We start from the raw sequence: 19710 nt of genomic DNA on the forward strand, positions 1-19710 counted from the left end.
TGTGAACCAGGCTCTTGACATATTCAAAAATTACTAAGGTGAATTACTCCTTGGATTGTAAGATAATTATAGTACCAGTCTTCCTCTCATCAACAATGTAGTCCTCATACAGGCACAATTGCAATGGAGTGCTGTATTTTTATATGTGGCCCACACTCTAATTAGCACATTCTAATTTCAAGCTTAAAAGAAAACCACATGAAACATATGGCTTATAGCATTTTATTGTTAACAGCTAAGCTGTATGTCTCACTGTGAGACAAAAAGCCAATCTTTCTTTTCTTTGATTCAGCCTTGCTCCTTGTTTTTTTAATTCTATCAGATAATTAAATAACCCAAACAAGATGAAATGAGTTACTTAATTTCTTTAGGAATTAGAGGTAATTTAGGTTTGAGAAACTACTTTTTTTCTGAGTATTTGAATGCTTTGTTTATAATAGCTTATGTTTGTAATAGCTTAGTTCAGCTTGTTTATTTACACATTTCTTTTCATCTGCAAGGTTTAAAATCAATGATGTCCCAAATTCTGGCTATATCTAATGGAAGAAATTACATTATTTCTGCAGGAAAATGCTCAATAGTATCCATATCTTTTCCCTTTCTCCCTCTTTTTTTTTTTATTTTTTTCTTTTTTTTTTTTCCTTTAAGTACCATGAGAGTGTTACTAATGACAGAGACACAGAGCATGCAGAGCATGCTAATTACTTGCAGAGAGGTCAGAAAGTCAGTGAGAAACAGGTTCTGATAAGACGGAGCAACTGCAATATTCATGACTTCCTTTTCTTTCTCTTCTCTGTTTGTTTTTTTTTTTTTTTTTTTTTCCCATAATGCTCACAAGTCTGTGTCCATATCTCCAATGAAGGATGAGACGTCTTCATTTTAACAAAGCTTTCTTGGTGGATTTTTGTGGTGTAAAGCAGATGGCGGTGCTCCTACCATTTCTTCAGAAAAGAATATATTAAGGGTAGTGCCCCACTGGCTCTTTGATAAGATGGGTCTGAAATCATCAAAGGCTGTCCCTCTTCTTTCCATCAAACAGTACAAGCAGGGCCTATAGAGACCACTGTCTATGGAAGATGATAGCAGTAATTAGCCTTTATGATAGATAAATCTTCATCCTCTGATGATCAAAGACAGCTAAAATTATCAAATTATATGTGGCAGTTTTGTAATATGAATAAAATGAAGCAGCTTTATAATCTCTGTGATCTTGCTACATAGAGCATTAACTCTGTTTTAAGTGCACTTAACATTAGTTTGGTTGCTTGTTTCAAATACAGTAGCTTTTCTTTTTGTTAAAAATACTTCTCTATTTAATCAATTGTTCTTCATGAAATAAAATGATTTCATTTAAAAAATGCACAAGAGAAGAAATCAGTAGAAGGGGGATAGGAAAATTTTATTGTCTTTCCCCTTTTCTCTTTCCTTCCATTTGTTTTGATGTGTGTGTTTCTGCTTCTTCCCCCTTTTCCCTTTTACCTCTGCATGTCTGTTACAGTCTTAGGAGCAGCCTTTCTGAGCACCAAGCAGGAGGCAGGACTTCTTGACCTCTCTCAGAATTAGTTTTGTTTGAAGATAAGGAGCCAATCATCCAATAAAACTGGTAGGATATCTGTAGTTCCTCACACAGAAGATGGGAACAAAATTTCTGTGTTAATGGCAGTCTTAAAGGCAAATAACTAAGGGTCTGAGAGTTTAGAAGTCTGTTGCCATTTAGCAAGTAGACTTCCTTTTTGCCTAAAGAGTGAAGGTCCTTATCCCTGTGATCTGCCTGGAAAATACTTAAAAGTTGGTGGGTTTTTTTTTTTTTGGTTTTTTTTGTTGTTGTTGTTGTTTTGTTTTGTTTTGTTTGTTTGTTTTTTGTTTGTTTTTGTTTTTGTTTTTGTTTTCATTTAAAATTAAATTCTCTGTATTCTAAATCGGGAGGATTTTTTATTTATCTATCTATTTATTTATTTATTTCCATCTCAGCAATGATGTATTCCCTTGATGTATTCCTGAGCATTCTTAAAATATTATTTTTTTAATCTCAAATTTGGCTGCATTGCCAGTGGTGGGTAAGAAAACATTCTTCTGAAAGTGCATGTGTAGATGCATTGCAGTCTGCCAGTAGTGTAAGGACTTAGTAACTATTAACACGGTGATACTGAGCTCTGTGATAGCTAACTTCAGGCAGCTCATTTCTGGAGTTACCAAATCCTGCTGCATACCAACCACTAGGAACCTGTCAGGAATCCCAGAGCGGTTCTCACATAGCACTGATGTTACATGCACAGTCAAAAGTCAACCTGCTCTGTAGGAAAGCCATGGCAGACAGGGCTGTGGGAAACTATGACATCTGGAGTAATTTAAAATGACCTCTCTTACCGTGCAATGAACTGTGAGTGTCCTCATGGTCAATTTACAAGTCCCCATTGCAAAGCAGTAACTAATAATGGAAGGGTGAGATGGCAGAGAGCAGCTGGAAGGCCATCATTCCTGAAGCTACCACAGCTATTGCATAGGCAGACATTGGGCTGCGTTCCAGGTTCACTCCTGGGCGACCGTCACTGCTTGTCTGCCCTTCTGTGCACCCTGCAATTACAGAGAGCTGTGCTGTCTATTCTGGAAAGGGTCAGGCAGGAGGGAAGGAAGCATGGCAGGGAGAGAGCGTGGAGGCAGCACAAAGTCCTGAGTGAGGACTGGGAGGCCATGAGGGCAGCTGAGCTGGGGACATGGGCCCTGGACAGGTGGTAAGAGATGCACAGGCAGATTAGCTGGGTTCTGATTTATCTCAGCATTAAAAAATTGCATACCACAACCAACTTCAGACTTAGGAAATGAAGCACTTATAGCGTTTAATAACTTCTAACTGGGGAGAGATGAGTGGGATGTGAGATTACAGTTTTCAATTTAAGCACCCTGGTTCTGTTTATGTCTGATGTTAGACTTTTGTTTCCTGTTTTGGATTGGATTCCAAGTTTATATTTAAATAGTTTTAGGGTATTTCCAAATAAAACAATAAAATAAGAAGCTTAAAAACAAGGAACAGACTTTGAGAGTTATCATCCTGTTCTGATAATGACCTCAAACATTAAGGCACAGAAGAAACACTTCTCTTGCTGTTTTCAGATACTAACAGCTATTGTTATTACTATACAAAATATGAAAATACAATATGTTCCATATGGGAATAACTCTAGTTGCCAAGGTGACTGAGTAGAATATATCTCTGATACATAAGTAACTTTCAAAAAGAGAGTGATAAGACAGATGGAGAACAGAGGTAAATGTATGATGTAGTGCTGGGAGTTATATAATAATATATTTCAGTTTTATTATCCAACTAACAGAGTTTTTCTTTCAGTCAAATATAATTTTAGGGGAAAAAAATGAAGCTCCAAAGTACTATTACTATTTTGGGATTATAGTTTAGTTTGTTTCGGAACACTCTACTTCAACTAGTCTTATTAAAATCAAAGGTTCTGTCTAAATAACTTGGTGCAGAGGGATATTTTTTCTAGCAACATTTCTTTTTTTTTTTTTTCTTTTCTTTTTAAATAGATATAGAAGATGGTTTTGCATTAATCCCAAATATTTTTGTGATGTTTGTGACCTCATCTTTACCAGCTTCTTTCTAAATCATATTCCTTAGCATATTTCTCTCTCTCTCCTGAACTCTACAAAAACCACATCAAAGTCAACTCAAAGGCAGCAGCAACACAGTGATGAAGCACAGAACTACTATGAGTCTGTGGTTTGGTACTGCTACTATCTGTCTTTATCTTTCTGACACAGAGTTCCAAGTTTACTGTGGAGGAAGGCCTTTGGATGCTGTTTATGACTAGTATTTTCCCTATGTTGATAAATGTGGATGCACTGAGCTGCATCAGTTAAAAGAAGCAGTCATATATAGAATACTAGAATCATAGAACCATCAAAGTTGGAAAAGACTTCTAAGATCACCCAGTCCAACCATCCACCTATCATCAATATTTCCCTGCTAAATCATGTCCCTTAGTATAACATCTAAATACTTCTTGTACACCTCCAGCAATGATGACTCAACCACCTCCCTGGGCAGCCCATTCCAGTACCTAACTGCTCTTTTGAAAACAAATTTTTCCTCACATCAAACCGGAATCTCCCCTGGCGCAACTTGACAGCATTCCCTCTAGTCCCATCACTAGTAATGTGGGAGATGTCAGCCCCTACCTCATCACTACCTTCTTTTAGGAAGTTGTAGAGAGCTATACATGATATGTTGTGCATTTTTAATCAGTGATCTAGTGACACATCCAGTATCAGAATAGTCCAGAAAAAGCCTTCTTTATTGCAAGACTGTCTGTCTGAGCCAACAACCACATTTTTGATGTTCTTTGTTGTAACCAGCTGTTTAATGTTGAGATTTTAACCATTTTAAACTTACTCTTGAACTAGCATTCAGCCAGCATGAAAACACACAAAAAGTTATTCTCTCAAAAGTAAATAATAAAGCAGTTTCCCTTGGAAGCACAGTAGCTATCTGGATAGGTAGTAAATGCAGAAGCAATCTCAAGTAGAAAAGGTTCAAATAAAATGAGTCTTACTCCAGTTTACAGATATTCCAATCAATGTGTTAATTAATGAGTCAAGAACTGCAAATACTTTAGATAAACAGAGAAAAATGTTACATCAATTTTGCCTATGGAAACAAATTAAATTTACAGCTGCAGCTATGTTTTGGAAGGAAGAACATATAACTGGCAATACCAGGTGGCAGGCATATTTTTGGAATCCTACTACTCTGTTTTCTTGAGTAATAGATTGCTTGCTCTTTAATAAAGCTAATTAATCTTATTATCTGATACAAAAATAAATAGATAAAAAAGTTGCCTTTAAGAAGCTTCTCTTTATCAGGGGAAACCAGCAGTGCAAATTCCAGTGCTGAATACCATCCTCATTCACACATGAGGTGCTTAATCCGTAGCAATATGGTGCGGTAGGGATCAAAGGTACTAATTTGCTCCAAATCTATGTGTAAGATGAGAAGAAGTGGCACAAATTTGGAAGCATTCCTCTCTCAAGGACTAAAGGAAAATGAGATCTTCTGCCTTCCATTCCTGGAGCAGACCCAGTACCTTGGCCTGCACATCAATTGCAGCCTTTCAAGCTCATATCTGGATGATGGCATTTGACACATCTTCCCCGAAGCACAGCTGCTTTCTATTTCTCCCTGGCAGTGAGCTTCAGATGTTTCATATTCTAACATTCACAAACCAGACCTTTGTGTAAGCTGAAGTGTTCAAGAAGAAGGCAGATCCTTTGCTGCTTCCTTCCATGTATGATTTGGGAATAAGAGGAAGCATAATGCAAGTTGCAACTATCTCTTAGTAAATCTTAAAAGAAGTAAACAAAGGAAATAACTCCTTCATGAGAACAGCAGTAAGGAAGCTGAAATTGTATAGTAAAAATTTTAAAGAATATTCTCCTAGATGTTAACCCTAATTCTCCTTTATAAATGAGTTGTGACAAAAAGTACAGTATATGCACAAGAAGCCAGATATTTCAGTCTCTATCTGGCTTTTCTTTCCTATAGAAAATAATTAGTTTGCCTGAAGAGAAGGGGATGCTCAGAGTGAATTATTTAATACCAACCTACATGAGTTCTTCTGAATTGCTGAACAGTTTGTAATGTTAACCCCATGATGTGCCCTTCACCTTCCACTTATGTTACCTTTTATTTTTTAAATTTTCCCCTAAAATCAATGACAAAATTCTTCATAACATCAGCGGGACCAAAATTTTACTCCAGATAGCTTTAGAAAGAAATTATTTGCAGTTCTGATTGCTTCTTTTCTTCCTGCTCTTCAGATTTTCACACATACGTATCCTTTGAGGCCTTTAAAACTGGTTATTAACTCACATAGTTGACTTCTGCTTGGAGAGAGAGAGAAAAAAAAAAAAAAGAAAAAAAAAAAATTTCTCAGTGGAACAAGGCAAGACACTATCGGTCAATGAAGTACAATCTCCAGGAGACCCAGGGATCAGCTAATGATGAAAGACTCTCTCCAGTGGAATTTGTCTGACACAGATCTACACTAGAGTGCTCAGCATGCAACAAAGCCAGCACTAAGCTTTCTGTGCTAGTTCTTATTCCATATTGTATGCAATGAGACTTTGTGCATGCATACTTGTGCATATCTGATGAACACCTGTGTAGATAGTGTTTTAAAAACTAAATATTCAGTGATGTATGGACAGACACATCATTCCATACGTATATACACGTAATACGTGTATTATTCTTGATAGAAATTTTCCCAAGATGTTTTAAGCTTTTAACTTTACCCTTAAATAGCAAACTGGAATTTTCAACTGTTAGGTTAAAACAAAACAAAGCAAAACAAAACAAGAATCTTTCTCATCTCTTTATAGAAATTTGACTATGTGTTACGTTATAATGACTCAGACTCCATTTCTTCAGTGTCTTTAGACTAATTTGATGCCATCAGTAGTTACTGGTGCAGTCATCTCTGGAGGTACCAAATGCTGAACCCCTTCATGTGGCCTTCTGACTTTTTTATTTCCAGCAAGTGAGTAGGGGCAAGAAAATGAAGACCTATCTTCTAATGAAGCTCCTCTGTGTCTTACATTTACTAGCTGTCACTGACTGACATTATCATGTCATTAATACCTTATGTTTTTCATCCTCTATGAATTTATATTGGATAATACAGTGTCTAAGCGATTCAAATGCTTGTTCTTTTTGTATTATTTTCTACCGTATTTTTGTTTTAATGCTTAAGCATTCATATTCATATTTTAGTTGCTTTCCTGACCAACAATATCTAAAGTATTTGTATAACTGACATGCTAATAATTTCCATCACTACAAAGCTGAAATTCAGTTATGATTTTCTTGCTTATGGGGTTGCTTTTACTTTTATGGTTTGTTAGCAGTTCAAGAATTACAGAATCACAGAATCACAGAATCACAGAATGACCTGGGTTGGAAGGGACCTCAAAGATCATGAAGCTCCAACCCCTCTGCCTGGCAGGGCAACCAAACATCCATATTTACTAGATGAGGTTGCCCAGGGCTCCATCCAACATGGCCTTGAAGACCTCCAGGGAAGGGGCATCCACAACCTCCCTGGGCAGCCTGTTCTAGGTCCTCACCACTCTCCTAGTAAAGAACTTCCCCCTAATATCCAACCTAAATCTTCCCTCTTTCAACTTAAAACCATTTCCTCCTGTCCTGCTATTATCGGCACTTTCAAAGAGTTTACTCCCCTCCTGGATATAGGTTCCCTTCAAGTACTGAAAGGCTGCACTGAGGTCGCCCTGCAGCCTTCTTTTCTCCAGGCTGAACAAGACCAGCTCCCTCATCCTGTCTTCATAGGGAATTCTTGACTTGGATGTGATAGTGCATATTTTCTTAACTCTTTTGATGCATTAGTTGTGGAAGTGTAGAGAGTATAATGAGTTGGGCTGCAGACTCAGAATTATAACTGGCACCAAATCTCAGAGTGTTTCACTCATACAGCTGGTGAAAGTGTCTGTACAGACATATATTTTATCTTCCACATATGAAATGTGCTCTATAAATTCCAATTGAATGTAACCTTCATTTTAGATACTTAATGAAAAGAGGAGACTATTTTCAGCAGGAGGTTTGAATAGCTTTCTTTGCACCTCAGAAACACAAAATATTTCTGTGTGTATTACTAAAGGCCAAGTTGGATGAGGCCCTGGGCAACCTCATCTAGTAAATGTGGAAGTTTGGTGGCCCTGCCAGGCAGAGGGGTTGGAGTTTCATGATCCTTGAGGTCCCTTCCAACCCAGGTCATTCTGTGATTCTGTGATTAAAATATCCTACTAAACAGAGAATTTTTGCATATGCTGAAATTTTGGCTATAGTAGGGATCTAGTATTCTTTCTGATTTCCCTCAGGTCTGTTTTCTACTATTATCTTCTGTATGGTAGTTTAATCCTTCCCTACAACCCAGTGAAGGAAGCTGTACATTTTGACAGAACTGTTTCTCTGTTTATCCTCTTCATATAACTAAACTGTGTGTAGATGCTTTATAGACTTGTACTTTTGAATGAGATCTGATAAAATCACAAAGTAGCCTCAGCTACATGGGAAAGAGCAAGCAAAATTTTTTTCTGGCCTGCTCTTTGTTAGCCAGCTAAGACTCAGTCATGGGTGAAGACAGCTTTACCAGACCTGGAAAACCCAGACAGTGCTGACAAAGAAGGACGACAGATATGTGTGTGCTGCAAATTCTGACACTGTTCTGAGAAATGGAAAGATTCTTGCTGTCTTTGCTGTTCCCTCTTGCATGATGGGATTTCTGGGTGAATCTCCTGGCAGCCCTGTGACTGCACTGGCTCACTTCTGCAAGGTCCTTAACACCTCCTTTTGGTAAAAGTGACTCTCACACTCACTGTTTTTCAGAAAAGAGCTGGACAAATTCTTCTATTATTATATGTAGAAGAGTAACTTCAGCTTTATTCCTATTATTTCACAACAAATATCAGGCTTTTTAAATGCATAGGAACCTAGTTAATACAAAGAAATTAGAGTTAGCAACCTGAGGTAGAAACACTGTAACTGTGAATAGTTTGTGCTTTGCTTAAAATGTTCCTTTGTTTTTTTTCTTTTGCTTGGTTTGGCTTTGTTTGGTTGTTTTGCTTTTGATGATGTTTTGTTCTTTTTTGTTCTTTTTTTTTTTTTTTTTTTTTTTTTTAAATGCAAATATTGCAGCTTGAAAGATAGCATCCAAGGGAAAAAAAAAAAAAAAAAAAAAAAAGGACATATTCAGTTTTTTTCTGCCATAATATATCATAGTTTTTAAGTGAAGATGTGACAAAAATCCACAAAACTTTGAATCCTTTGAAGAGAATGAAATGGCGGTAGAGGGCTCATGATTTGTTGCAGAAAATGACTACAATGGGCCACTATACCAGACACATTATCCCTAAGTCTTCAGCCTAAGGTGAGAACATTTATGTGATTTTGGGAAAATAATGATGGCTTGAGTTCTGAGAGGGAAGTTTTCCTCTTTCCTTCATCATCATTTAGATTGTTGACTTCTTTTTTTTTAGTATCCTTTCATTTTGGCAATGCATGAAATCAGTGCATTCTGACGTTATGTTAAGTATGTGTGTTGTGTTGCACACAGTACAGACGTGAAGTCTCTATAGGTACAGTCAAGTAAAAGAAAGCTGGCAAGAAAGTTCACCTCTTTAATTGTCATCACCACTGGATGTTAAGCCAGCTCCCTGTCTCTGTTTCAGAGTGCCCAGTTAGGCTTGTTTAGAAGAAAAATAGATATACTTCTGGGAGTAGCTCATAAGGACTGCTGCCCAGAATGGTGTTGCTGAACCCTACTTATTCCCTTTCCTCCCACAGAGTACTCCAGGGGTCCTGACTCCCAAAAACATCTTCATGTCATAAAAACACCATGCTGGTGAGTCCAGAATGCCTCATGTTATTTCAGAAATAATGGAAACCAAGCCAAAGTAATTGTTGCATCCAAGGCCTAGTGCTTTGCAGGATAGATATGGCCAATAGGCACTCAAAATTGCAGTTTCTGTTCTTTGTGAACATAGGATACGGATTGCTATAGCTTGCTTGTATGAGGATTAAGCATGTGCCTGTGACATTCATTTATTTAGATGTATAGAATCAGACATTTTCTAAGATATTCATAAGATCTTCCAGTAAGATACCTTTTGTTTACTAAGATCTAGCTTTGTGTAATATTAGTGAGAAAAAGCTAGTTGAAAACTAGAATGGAGAAATGGAAAAACCCTGAAGTAGCTGTATGTATATTAAGAACAAATGCAGTTATGGTTCCGGTGCACCGGTGGTGCACGGTGTTAGAACCACTGCTTCCAACACCAGAGGGCCCGGGTTTGAATCCCCCCTGTGGCGCAGGGGGTAGAAGTGCCGCTCTGCTACACTAGAGGGCTCGAATCCCGGGAGTTGGACTGGATGAACTCTAAGGTCCCTTCCAACTCACACGATACTATGATACTATGATTATAGCAGGAAAGGGGAAGAGGAAGGGGAAGAGGACTGGGAAGAGGAAGAGAAGGGGGAGAGGATGGAGGGGGGGAAGGAAAAGGGAAAAGGAAAAGAAAGAAAAATGAAAAATACCTTCAAGCTGTAGCCCTTTGAACCACTGAAGACTAGCTGTTGCATTAGAGCTAGATATTTGTTTCTTCTTTCTACCATCTCTGGGATAAGTGACGTAAAACACTCTGAAATATACAATGTCCTCTTTGAAATCGGTTTGGCTATGGAGTGCATGCAATGCAGAAGTATATGTAGCATCTATTAAAATGCTTATGAAAAATAGATAAAGCCTTTCAAACTTTAATAACACGCTATTTGATTTTGTCAGCAGATAACATACAAAACAGTTTGCGTACCTAGGCATAAGAGCCTGAAAGTCATCACAATAAAAAGGATACCTGGAGTTAAAATATAGAAGAGCTAACTAGCAGGCACTGACAAGCTACCAGTTATGAGGGCAAAAAGAAAGAAATAAATTCTATGTTTTCACTTGTGTAAATGGAAAGGAGCTGGATATTCAACATGAGCAGGACAGAACAAACGTGGTTCAGACACAGAAAAGAAAATTACTGGACAGGTACATTCAGGAAGATTTAGTAATAGAAACCTTACTAAACATATTTGCCTGTGAGCTTCCTGAGTTAATCTGGAGGCAGTTTTCTGTCAAAAGATGCCAAATCACCATTAAAAATAATTAAATAAATAAATAAATAAATAAAATAACAACAACAAAAACTTCTGAAGATTTCTAGAGGTGTTGAATTTCTACTGAGTCCTCTTTGGATGGTGAGCATCTCCTTGTAGGAGAGGAAGTTTCAGGAAGTGCCTCAAGGAAACAAATTGGTCAGCCAGAGCCTGGACAGAAAAATTTAAACTGTGACAATTTACAGGATCTATTTACCCAGTCTTATTGGAAAAAATAAATAATAATAATAATAAAATGGTTACTGCTTCCCTTTACTTCCCTTCCTGTTTCTCTTGGATTTGTTCTTTTAAGATACGTTAAAGGAATACTTTTCTCTCTTTCCTTCTATCATTCTGGTAACACTCTATGAAGAATGACTGATCACAAATATTTCTGTAGGATTTCACAGTATTTCCAATGCCATCCATTTGTGCTCAGCACAGTAATATTGCTCGTGTCCTCTGCCTGCCCCTCACTGCTCCCATGATAACTGGCGGCACAGAGGTGAAGTGATCTATAAATGTTACACACACCTTCTAGCTAGCCAGCAAGGAGATACTGTAGTTTCTCTTCATTATTCTTATTCTTTGTTTTGACCTCAGTCTTGGTTACAGTGCTTAATATGATTTATTTATTCATAAGATGCTAAACTAACAATATTGAGTTTAGCTTGGGTTGCCCATGAGACATGGAAGAGAAGTGCTGACATGTTATTGCTAAGGGCAATGGGCAGATTACTCTGCATTAGATTCAGAGGGTGCATTTATTCATCTATAAGCAATTTTATGGTGACTGTAATTGTAACACCTGGGCAATGTACATGCACTATAAAAATGTTGAGAACCGTCCATTAGGGCAGTTAATCCTCTGACCAGCTCCTGGTTTAATTGAGACATTGTGCCTTTGACTGTATTACTGTTTCTAATTTAAGGCACGCATAAGGGAGAAGCCAAGGCTCGCATCTGCGAAAATATGTGAGTAGATACTTGGATGCTGGAGGCTAAATCAGGACAGAAGGAGCATAGAGAGTATCATAGCAGATGTGGTTATAGATTGTTTTAAAGATGGTGTTGTTTTCTTTGTTGTAATTGTGCTGGGTAAATTTTATTTTATGACTAGCATTCCTGTCAGAAATCTAGGCATCTGGGGGCCTGAAACTAATCAAGGTTGAATTTGGTTAATAGTTCTGGTAAGAACAAAGAGGGGAGGAATTTAAGAAATGTCAAAACATATCATTTTGACCTTTCAAAAATGAAATGTTTCATTTCAGAAATGCCAAACCATTTCATTTCGACATTTGTAAAGTGAAACTTTGACTTTTTGATTCAAAATGACTTTTTTTTTTTTTCCTTAAAAATTGACCTATATTTTTGCTCAAATAGTATGAATCTGAAATAAAATAATTCCTGGAGGTTTTGAGTTGAACAAAAATTATATATACATATATATATATATGTATATATATATATATATTTTTTTTTTCAGAAAAAGCAAAACAAATATCTATTTTCCTCCCAATTACTTTTGTAACTTGTTTTCCTATGTAATTTTATATATTGTTATTTTGTACTCAAGTTTTCCTTACTCAGTCTCTTTTGCACTAACAGGAAATATCTATGTGTTGCTGTATTCTAGATTTGTTTGAGGTTTTCCCAGAATTTATTATTATTATTATTATTATTATTATTATTATTATTATTTTACCTGTAGGGATTTTATTTTATTTTATTTTATTTTATTTTATTTTATTTTATTTTATTTTATTTTAAAGCTTATTTTTAATGGCTACTCAGATCCATTTAGTACTTTCTTTCTTCATTTTACTATCTGCTCCTTTTCAATTGTGTGTGCAAAAAGCAGCAGAACTGATGCTCTGATCTCAGGAATGTGTCTGCTGCAACAAAAAACAGCATGATCTAGTCATGGAATGCACATGCTCATCACTTAGAAACTACATCAGAAACATATGAAAAACATGCTTGAGCTGACTGATCTTTTGTAACGTGTTTGTTGAAGTTGAAATTGATTTCAGGGAATTTTTGACTCAATTAAAAGACCACACCAGACATAAAAGAAAGGAGAATTATAAATACTTCTGTCATTAATGGGCTTTTGCCAACAGTCTTCTTCACTACTGTTTTGAAAGTTCTACTTTTAAGGAATTAGATTTTAAAGTAGGCCCAAATACAGAAATTATTGATGGAGTGACAGGCAGTGTACGAAATTGCATCAAAATGAGTTCCTAAGTCATAGGTGAACATGTGCAGGAACATTTACTGAGGTTTACCTGAAGTTAAAGGCAATACTACATTTGATATTCAATCTTCTGTGGATTTCAGCATTAATTTTTGTCAGGATGGTGCTCTGATCCTTTAGTTAGTTTTGATATTGTATGGTGTTCTGTATCTGCTCAGTGACATACTGCTCTTTTACACGGAGAGTCTACTGTCTAAGCAGCAACAATCTGCAGGAGAATGGGTGTACAGCTATGAACAAATTTCTCCATGGTAATATAGCAGGATAGTGGTATATTTGGAAACCAAACTCCAGTAAATTCTTGCACATTCATGTAATAAGCAAGGCTTTGAAAGTTTTGCAGGGAATGGAGGAGCATGGATGACTTTTCAGTTTGTGTTAGGCTTGAGGTTAAGCCCAACAGAAGTGTAGAAACAGCAGCAAAGGCCAGTGATTAATATTGAGAAAAATGCACCTCAGAAAAGAATTCAATTTTTGGTCTTGGGATTTATTTACAGAGGGAAGAAGGAAAGGAAAAGAGGAGGAAAGGGAAGGAGAAGTCTAAAGTGTTAGCTTCATTAATAAAAACAGAATTTTTTGCAGATTCATTTTCATGGCACAATATATTACAGAGCAGACATGTATCTTATTGGTACTCCAGAAGTCTTAATTTTTTATAAAAATCTTGATGTATATAAAACAATCTTTGAAATTTAGGGGAAGTGTAGACCACATTCTACTTCTGTTCTAAAAATTAAAGTAACTCAAAGATAGCAAGAGCAGTTGGCATGATATGTAAGACGTTCATTTTAGGAAAATCATAGATAAGTTCCATCTTCAGATACTGTTCATAAACAGTATCTGGACAGATGAGATTCAGATAGAATCAACAGGGAGAGAGATTCTTATAATTAGTTATATACCTGATGAGCTCTAGGAATTAAATCACAGTGCAGAATACTGATGTGATACTTTTCTGCAATGGTTTACATGGGACCATTGCTATGGTACTATCAGTCTTCTGACAATTCACACTTGAAATTGGCATTTTCCCTCAGGTGTTGGATGAATTTGGTTAGATTGGGTATCTTCTGTCAGAATCTTTTTAGCTCCCCTGATTATGAAGAAAAATTAAATAAAATAACTGAAGCTTAACCAACAGACTGATAATCCCCAAAGAAAATAAAACTTAGTGAGCCTTCTAGATATAACAAAATATTTTGTGGAATGACCAATGCAAGAACAATAGAAATCCTCAAGTCATTGCCTGATGCTTCAGGTATCCAGAATAAGACAAGAATCACTGTTCAAAGTAGTTGTCTTGTAGAAATCTTCACCATTATAAGCCAGAATTCATAGAATCATAGAATTACCCAAGTTGGTAAAGACCTTGAAGATCATCAAGTCCAACCGCAGCCTAACCATAGTACCCTAGTGAGCACCACATTCAGACGGCTCTTAAACACATTCAGGGATGGCAATTCAACCTGGGGAGGCTATTCCAGTACTTAACCACCCTTTCTGTAAAGAAGTTCTTCCTAATATCCAACCTAAACTTACCTTGGTGCAACTTGAGGCCATTTCCCCTCATTCTGTCATTTGTCACTAGTGAGAAGAGACTTGCCCCACTCTCACTGTAAGAACCTTTCAGGTACTGGAAGAGGGCAATAAGTTCTCCCTCAGCCTCCTTTTCCCCAGACTAAACAGCCCCAGCTTCCTTAGCCTCTCCTCGTAGGGTTGATTCTCCAAGCCCTTCACGAGCCTCATTGCCAGGTTCTCTGGACCTGCTCCAGTACGTCCATGTCTTTCTTGTGCTGAGGTGCCCAAAACTGAACACAGTACTCAAGGTGAGGCCTCACCAATGCTGAGTACAGGGGCAGAATGACTTCCCTAGTCCTGCTAACCACACCATTCTTGATACAAGCCAGGATGCCATTGGCCCTCTTGGCCACCTGGGCACACTGCTGGCTTATATTCAGCTGACTGTCCATCAGCACACCAAGGTCCCTTTCCGTCTGGGAGCTTTCCAGCCACACTTCCCCAAGCCTGTAGGGTTGCCTGGGGTTGTTGTGACCAAAATGCAGGACCCGGCACTTGGTCCTATTGAAACTCATGCTGTTAACCTTGGCCCATTGATCAAGTCTATCCAGGTCCCTCTGTAGTGCCCTTCTTCCCTCATTTTTGAATCTTATCAATTTTATCTCTGGAATTTTTACAAATTCCAGAGATAATTACTTCCAACTTCACACACACTAAAGAACAAAGTGGGAGAAAATAAGTATAGATTTTCAAAAGAATGCAGAAACCTAAAAAGAAAAAATAAAATAAAAAAATCTTGTATTTGTTCTGATCTACAGTACATCATTCTTATAGTAAGCTACAAACATCTCAGATGTTTTTTGTTTGATATATGCAGTAATGTTGTTGAACCTAAATTTGATCACAAGAGCTTCTGATGCACGAATGATCAAAAGTTTTAGTTCAGGGAGTTTTCAGCTTAGTGAATTTGTCTTGAGTTTACTTAATTTTAAACTAGTAAACTGAATCTTAATGCAACTGAGTAAGAAAAAGGTCTTGTTCTTTGAAGAGTAAAATTAATAAAGTCTTACTTCCATATCTTGAGTTTCACAGATGATATCTTTAGAATCTAATCTTTTGACATATCTAAGTCATTTACACGGTTGGTATCCTATAGACTTACTGAAGTATCTCATAATGGTTGGGCTGATGTTGCAGTCATTTTCAATGATGAAACTAATGTACTGTTTACTTATTTTTAAAACTTAATATCTTTCATATTCCTAATTTTCTTTCAAATGTGCTTGTAATTTTCTAGTAGTTATGCAAAATATAATAAAACCAAATAGACATAATCATACAAAGGAGAATAAAAATATTGATTCCACTAAAAACAAACACTGGAAATAAGTATATCCAAACATCCAAAAGTAGCATATTGCAACATTTTTACTATAGGAAGAAATAGATACAAGGTAATACTTCTAAGCAAGGTAAATCTGTGGAATCATTGCATTTGAGGAGTACTGAAAGAACTTCTAAATATTTTCTCAGAACATTTTATGCCTGTGGTATTTAGGTATATGATAAAAACAATGAAGTGTAAATGGAAAAACCTTTCAACACTTATGGTAAGAAGGTGAATAGAAAGACTTTAATACAACTTTTGATACATTACAGACAACAAACATGAAGAAGCACTTGAATGGACATTTTTTTAGATATGATTTTAAATATTTTCACATTCATAAGGTCTGTAGTGAATTAGATGGTTAAGCCATATTTCTATTGAATTATTTTTTATGTTAGCCTTGCCCAGGCATCTAGAACGAGAAATCAGAACAATAAGAATTTACTTTGAAACTAACATAAGGAAAAAAATAAAATGAAATATATGTTTATTTCAGTCTTTCATTAGGGAATCTAATATAGAAACTATGAAGGACAGAAGGTAGAGGAAAGAAGAGGATCAATAGATAATTAACTCTTAAACTGACAATAGATAATTAACTCTTAAACTGACATGAAATTTCAAGCAGCAGCTGATGAATGGTGAAATGATAGTTACCTAAACTACAGTTTCTGAACTTTCTAAACAAACTATTTTGTTAATGCTCATAAATACAGCCTATTCATATTAACAGTAGTTATTGTTCAGGTATTTGCATTTTATATTCATGAAGTACTCCTTATGAAAATGAATTTTAGAAACTACAAAAAAAAAAACCTATTGATATCTTTTAAAATTACAAGTGAGCAGCAGTACCTTTTTACAATTACTGGCATATGTTTCCTCCCAACATCCCCCTGAGACTCCAAAGTAGTTAACACATTTATCTGTTTCATTTATTGGTTAGCTCAAAATAGCATACAAGCTTTTATTTCTTCTCAGAAGTGCTGAAACTCTTCCTTATGGCTGATTGTATATATATATATATATATATATATATATATATATATATATATATGTATGTATATGTATATATAAAATTTGTGTGCATATATTTATCTATATTTTTTACACATTTATATGCATATGAATTATATATACATTTATATATGTGCATATATATGTGTATTTGTATGTAGGTTTTTGGCTGAGCTGATAACATACAGGTGACTGCTTTCACTTCAAAAGTGATCATCTGAATGAAGTACAACATCAGCTCCAAACAATACCTAAGGCTGCCTGAGAGTAGCCAGATAAATAAATAAACAAATAAATAAATAATCAGAGTTTTCCATGTAAATATTTTAGATTCAGGTAGTTCCTTCTGGGATCAACAAGGTGTGGAGGCAGTTTGCACACTGATAGCCATCACCCATATTTGTCTCAAAATGAGAGAGCCAAATATTGGTGATCAGAAGTCTCTAATCAGTGCTGTAATCTTAGGTAACATCCCATATTTAGTCTACTATACACAGAGTGCTGATACCACTTCAGATGCACAGGGATATCCTCCTGCACTCCCCATTAATCTCATCCATGCTAACTCCATGGACACCTGTTTGGGGAAAAATGTGATATCTTAAGTGGTATCAGATCTCTATGGCTAGGCAACTAAACCATGCTTGTTAGAGATGCTTGGAGCTAAGAATTTTCAGTCATCACTGACAGTTTCCTGCTGGTAAGCTCCCAGGTTCTCTAAGACCCAGCTCTCAGGCACATTTGGGGAGATGCAACTACCTACTAAAAAGGAACCACTCAACCCAGCCAATCTGCATGAAACCTGTACAGAGAGGGGGATGGAGCAAGTGCCCTGGGCCAAGGGCATTGGGCAGTGTCTGGACTAAGTGAGGGGAAAGAACATGTGAAAAAGATATGGATTAAACTAAGAAACAAGTTTATACAAAGAAGTATTAGAAAAGCAGAGATAGGGAATGACACCAAAACAGTTTTGCATGGCTACTAAGGGGTCAGTAATACCCCAATTTTATCCATGTGAATTGTTTTTTATTTGATAGTAATGTTGTAGGGGAAAATAATGTATATTAAAATTGTAAGGTATTGCAATTCATTTTGCTTTCCTCCATTTTGTGAATAATGCCAGCTCAAATTTCTCAAGTACATCTATCCGTGTTCAAATCAGTAGTGTAGCTATAAGCTTACTCCTCAGACTTTTGTTATTGAAGAATGTGCAGCATGCCCACTACTCTGTGCTAATGAAGCAGTTGTATATGAAACAGCTTCCTCTCTCTTCCACTAAAAATTAATCTTATTTTACGAATACTTGTTATCAGCACAGTTAACCCAGTCTTCTGGCAGCTGTTAACTTTAGCTGGCAATACCTTTTTTGTGTCCCAAAATATTGTAATACAGATACTGAGGTACTAGCTGAAGCTATTTATTTATTTATTTATCTTTAATGGTGTGCTTGCTGTGGATATGTAACTTCAAGAAGAAAACTTTGAAAAGGTAATCTATGTGCTGATTTAGTGATGTGTGGAAAAAAAATATATTTCTTGTTGAATGTAGGGCTGAAAATGACAGGTCCATAATTTCTCATTAACTCAAGCATAGATAGAAACATCTTGCTCTTGCCTGCCCCTGTGTATAGTGCAGAAGTATTCTTGTTTTCATCTGTATTAGTTCAATTGCTTGATTTTCCCCATGGGAAGCACATGAGCACACCACTTATTTGTATTATACCAAGGCTACCAAGACAAACATGAAAGAAAGACAGTGATCAAGCTACTCACATATTTCTTAATCTGTAGTCTCTAAAAATGCGATTTCACTATTTTTGTCTAGCATATGCCTGCATCATGCAATGTACAGAGCAGACAGTGTTCTTATTGATGAAGCTGTTTAAGTTTTTTTTATTTATTTTTTTTTAATTTTTTTTCTGTATGTAGCCATGTATATTTAATGTGAACTGCAAACAGAACTATTGATAACTTTGTCAACTTTGCCATGTTGTTCATCACAGTAACATCTGGAACCCTTGCAAGGTTTGTTGTATTGAGTTTTGTAACATTCTGTTGGTGAAAATTATCTTTGTTTTGATTTCTGAGAGACACAGGTGACTTGTTTTTTCAGGTTTTCTTTGGTCAGTCGGTATTTAGTTTCCCATACAGGCCCTCTGGATGGCAGCTGGTGCTGTGGGTACTCAGCAGTTCTGCAAATGAGATCCTTAGATCCTAGAGCAGGTGTGCAGAAAATGGGAAATACAGATCAGTTTAGTGTGTTTGCTACATTGCATTACATTTAACACTAGCAACCTTCTCAGAATTGGCTGGAATAGGAGTATGTTTGTATTCCTGTAACTAACAGAGAAGCAGCAAGAAAGTACAGAATTGTTCATCTTCTGGCTTCTGGGACTGGAAGTGTTTCGTTCAAATCTAAAATGGAAGGATAGACCAAAAGGAGAAGGCTGCTATCAGTATTCACAGTTGGAGTAAGGACAACCCTTATACTCTCCTCACAACTCTATCTCTTACATGTCCTGCCCAAATGCTGCACCTGGGAGGAAGACAGATTGGAGCCATTGGAGTAGCTGCTTAAATTGGTGACAGGGAGCAAGCACATGCTGTGGAGAGATACCATAAAGTTTTATTTTGGGAGAAAGACCATATTTCTGACAGCCAGGCCATCCTTCTGAACCAGATAGCCTCAAGCTCCATCTTGTCAATGAGAAACATAGCAGCCTGAAATATGAAAGTAAGCCACCAGAACCAGGGCACTGTAATGGGAACTGTCATATAGCTTAAATAATAGTCCCAT

Source organism: Excalfactoria chinensis, chromosome 1, assembly GCF_039878825.1.
Source record: "Excalfactoria chinensis isolate bCotChi1 chromosome 1, bCotChi1.hap2, whole genome shotgun sequence".
In the NCBI taxonomy this organism is placed as follows: domain Eukaryota; kingdom Metazoa; phylum Chordata; class Aves; order Galliformes; family Phasianidae; genus Excalfactoria; species Excalfactoria chinensis.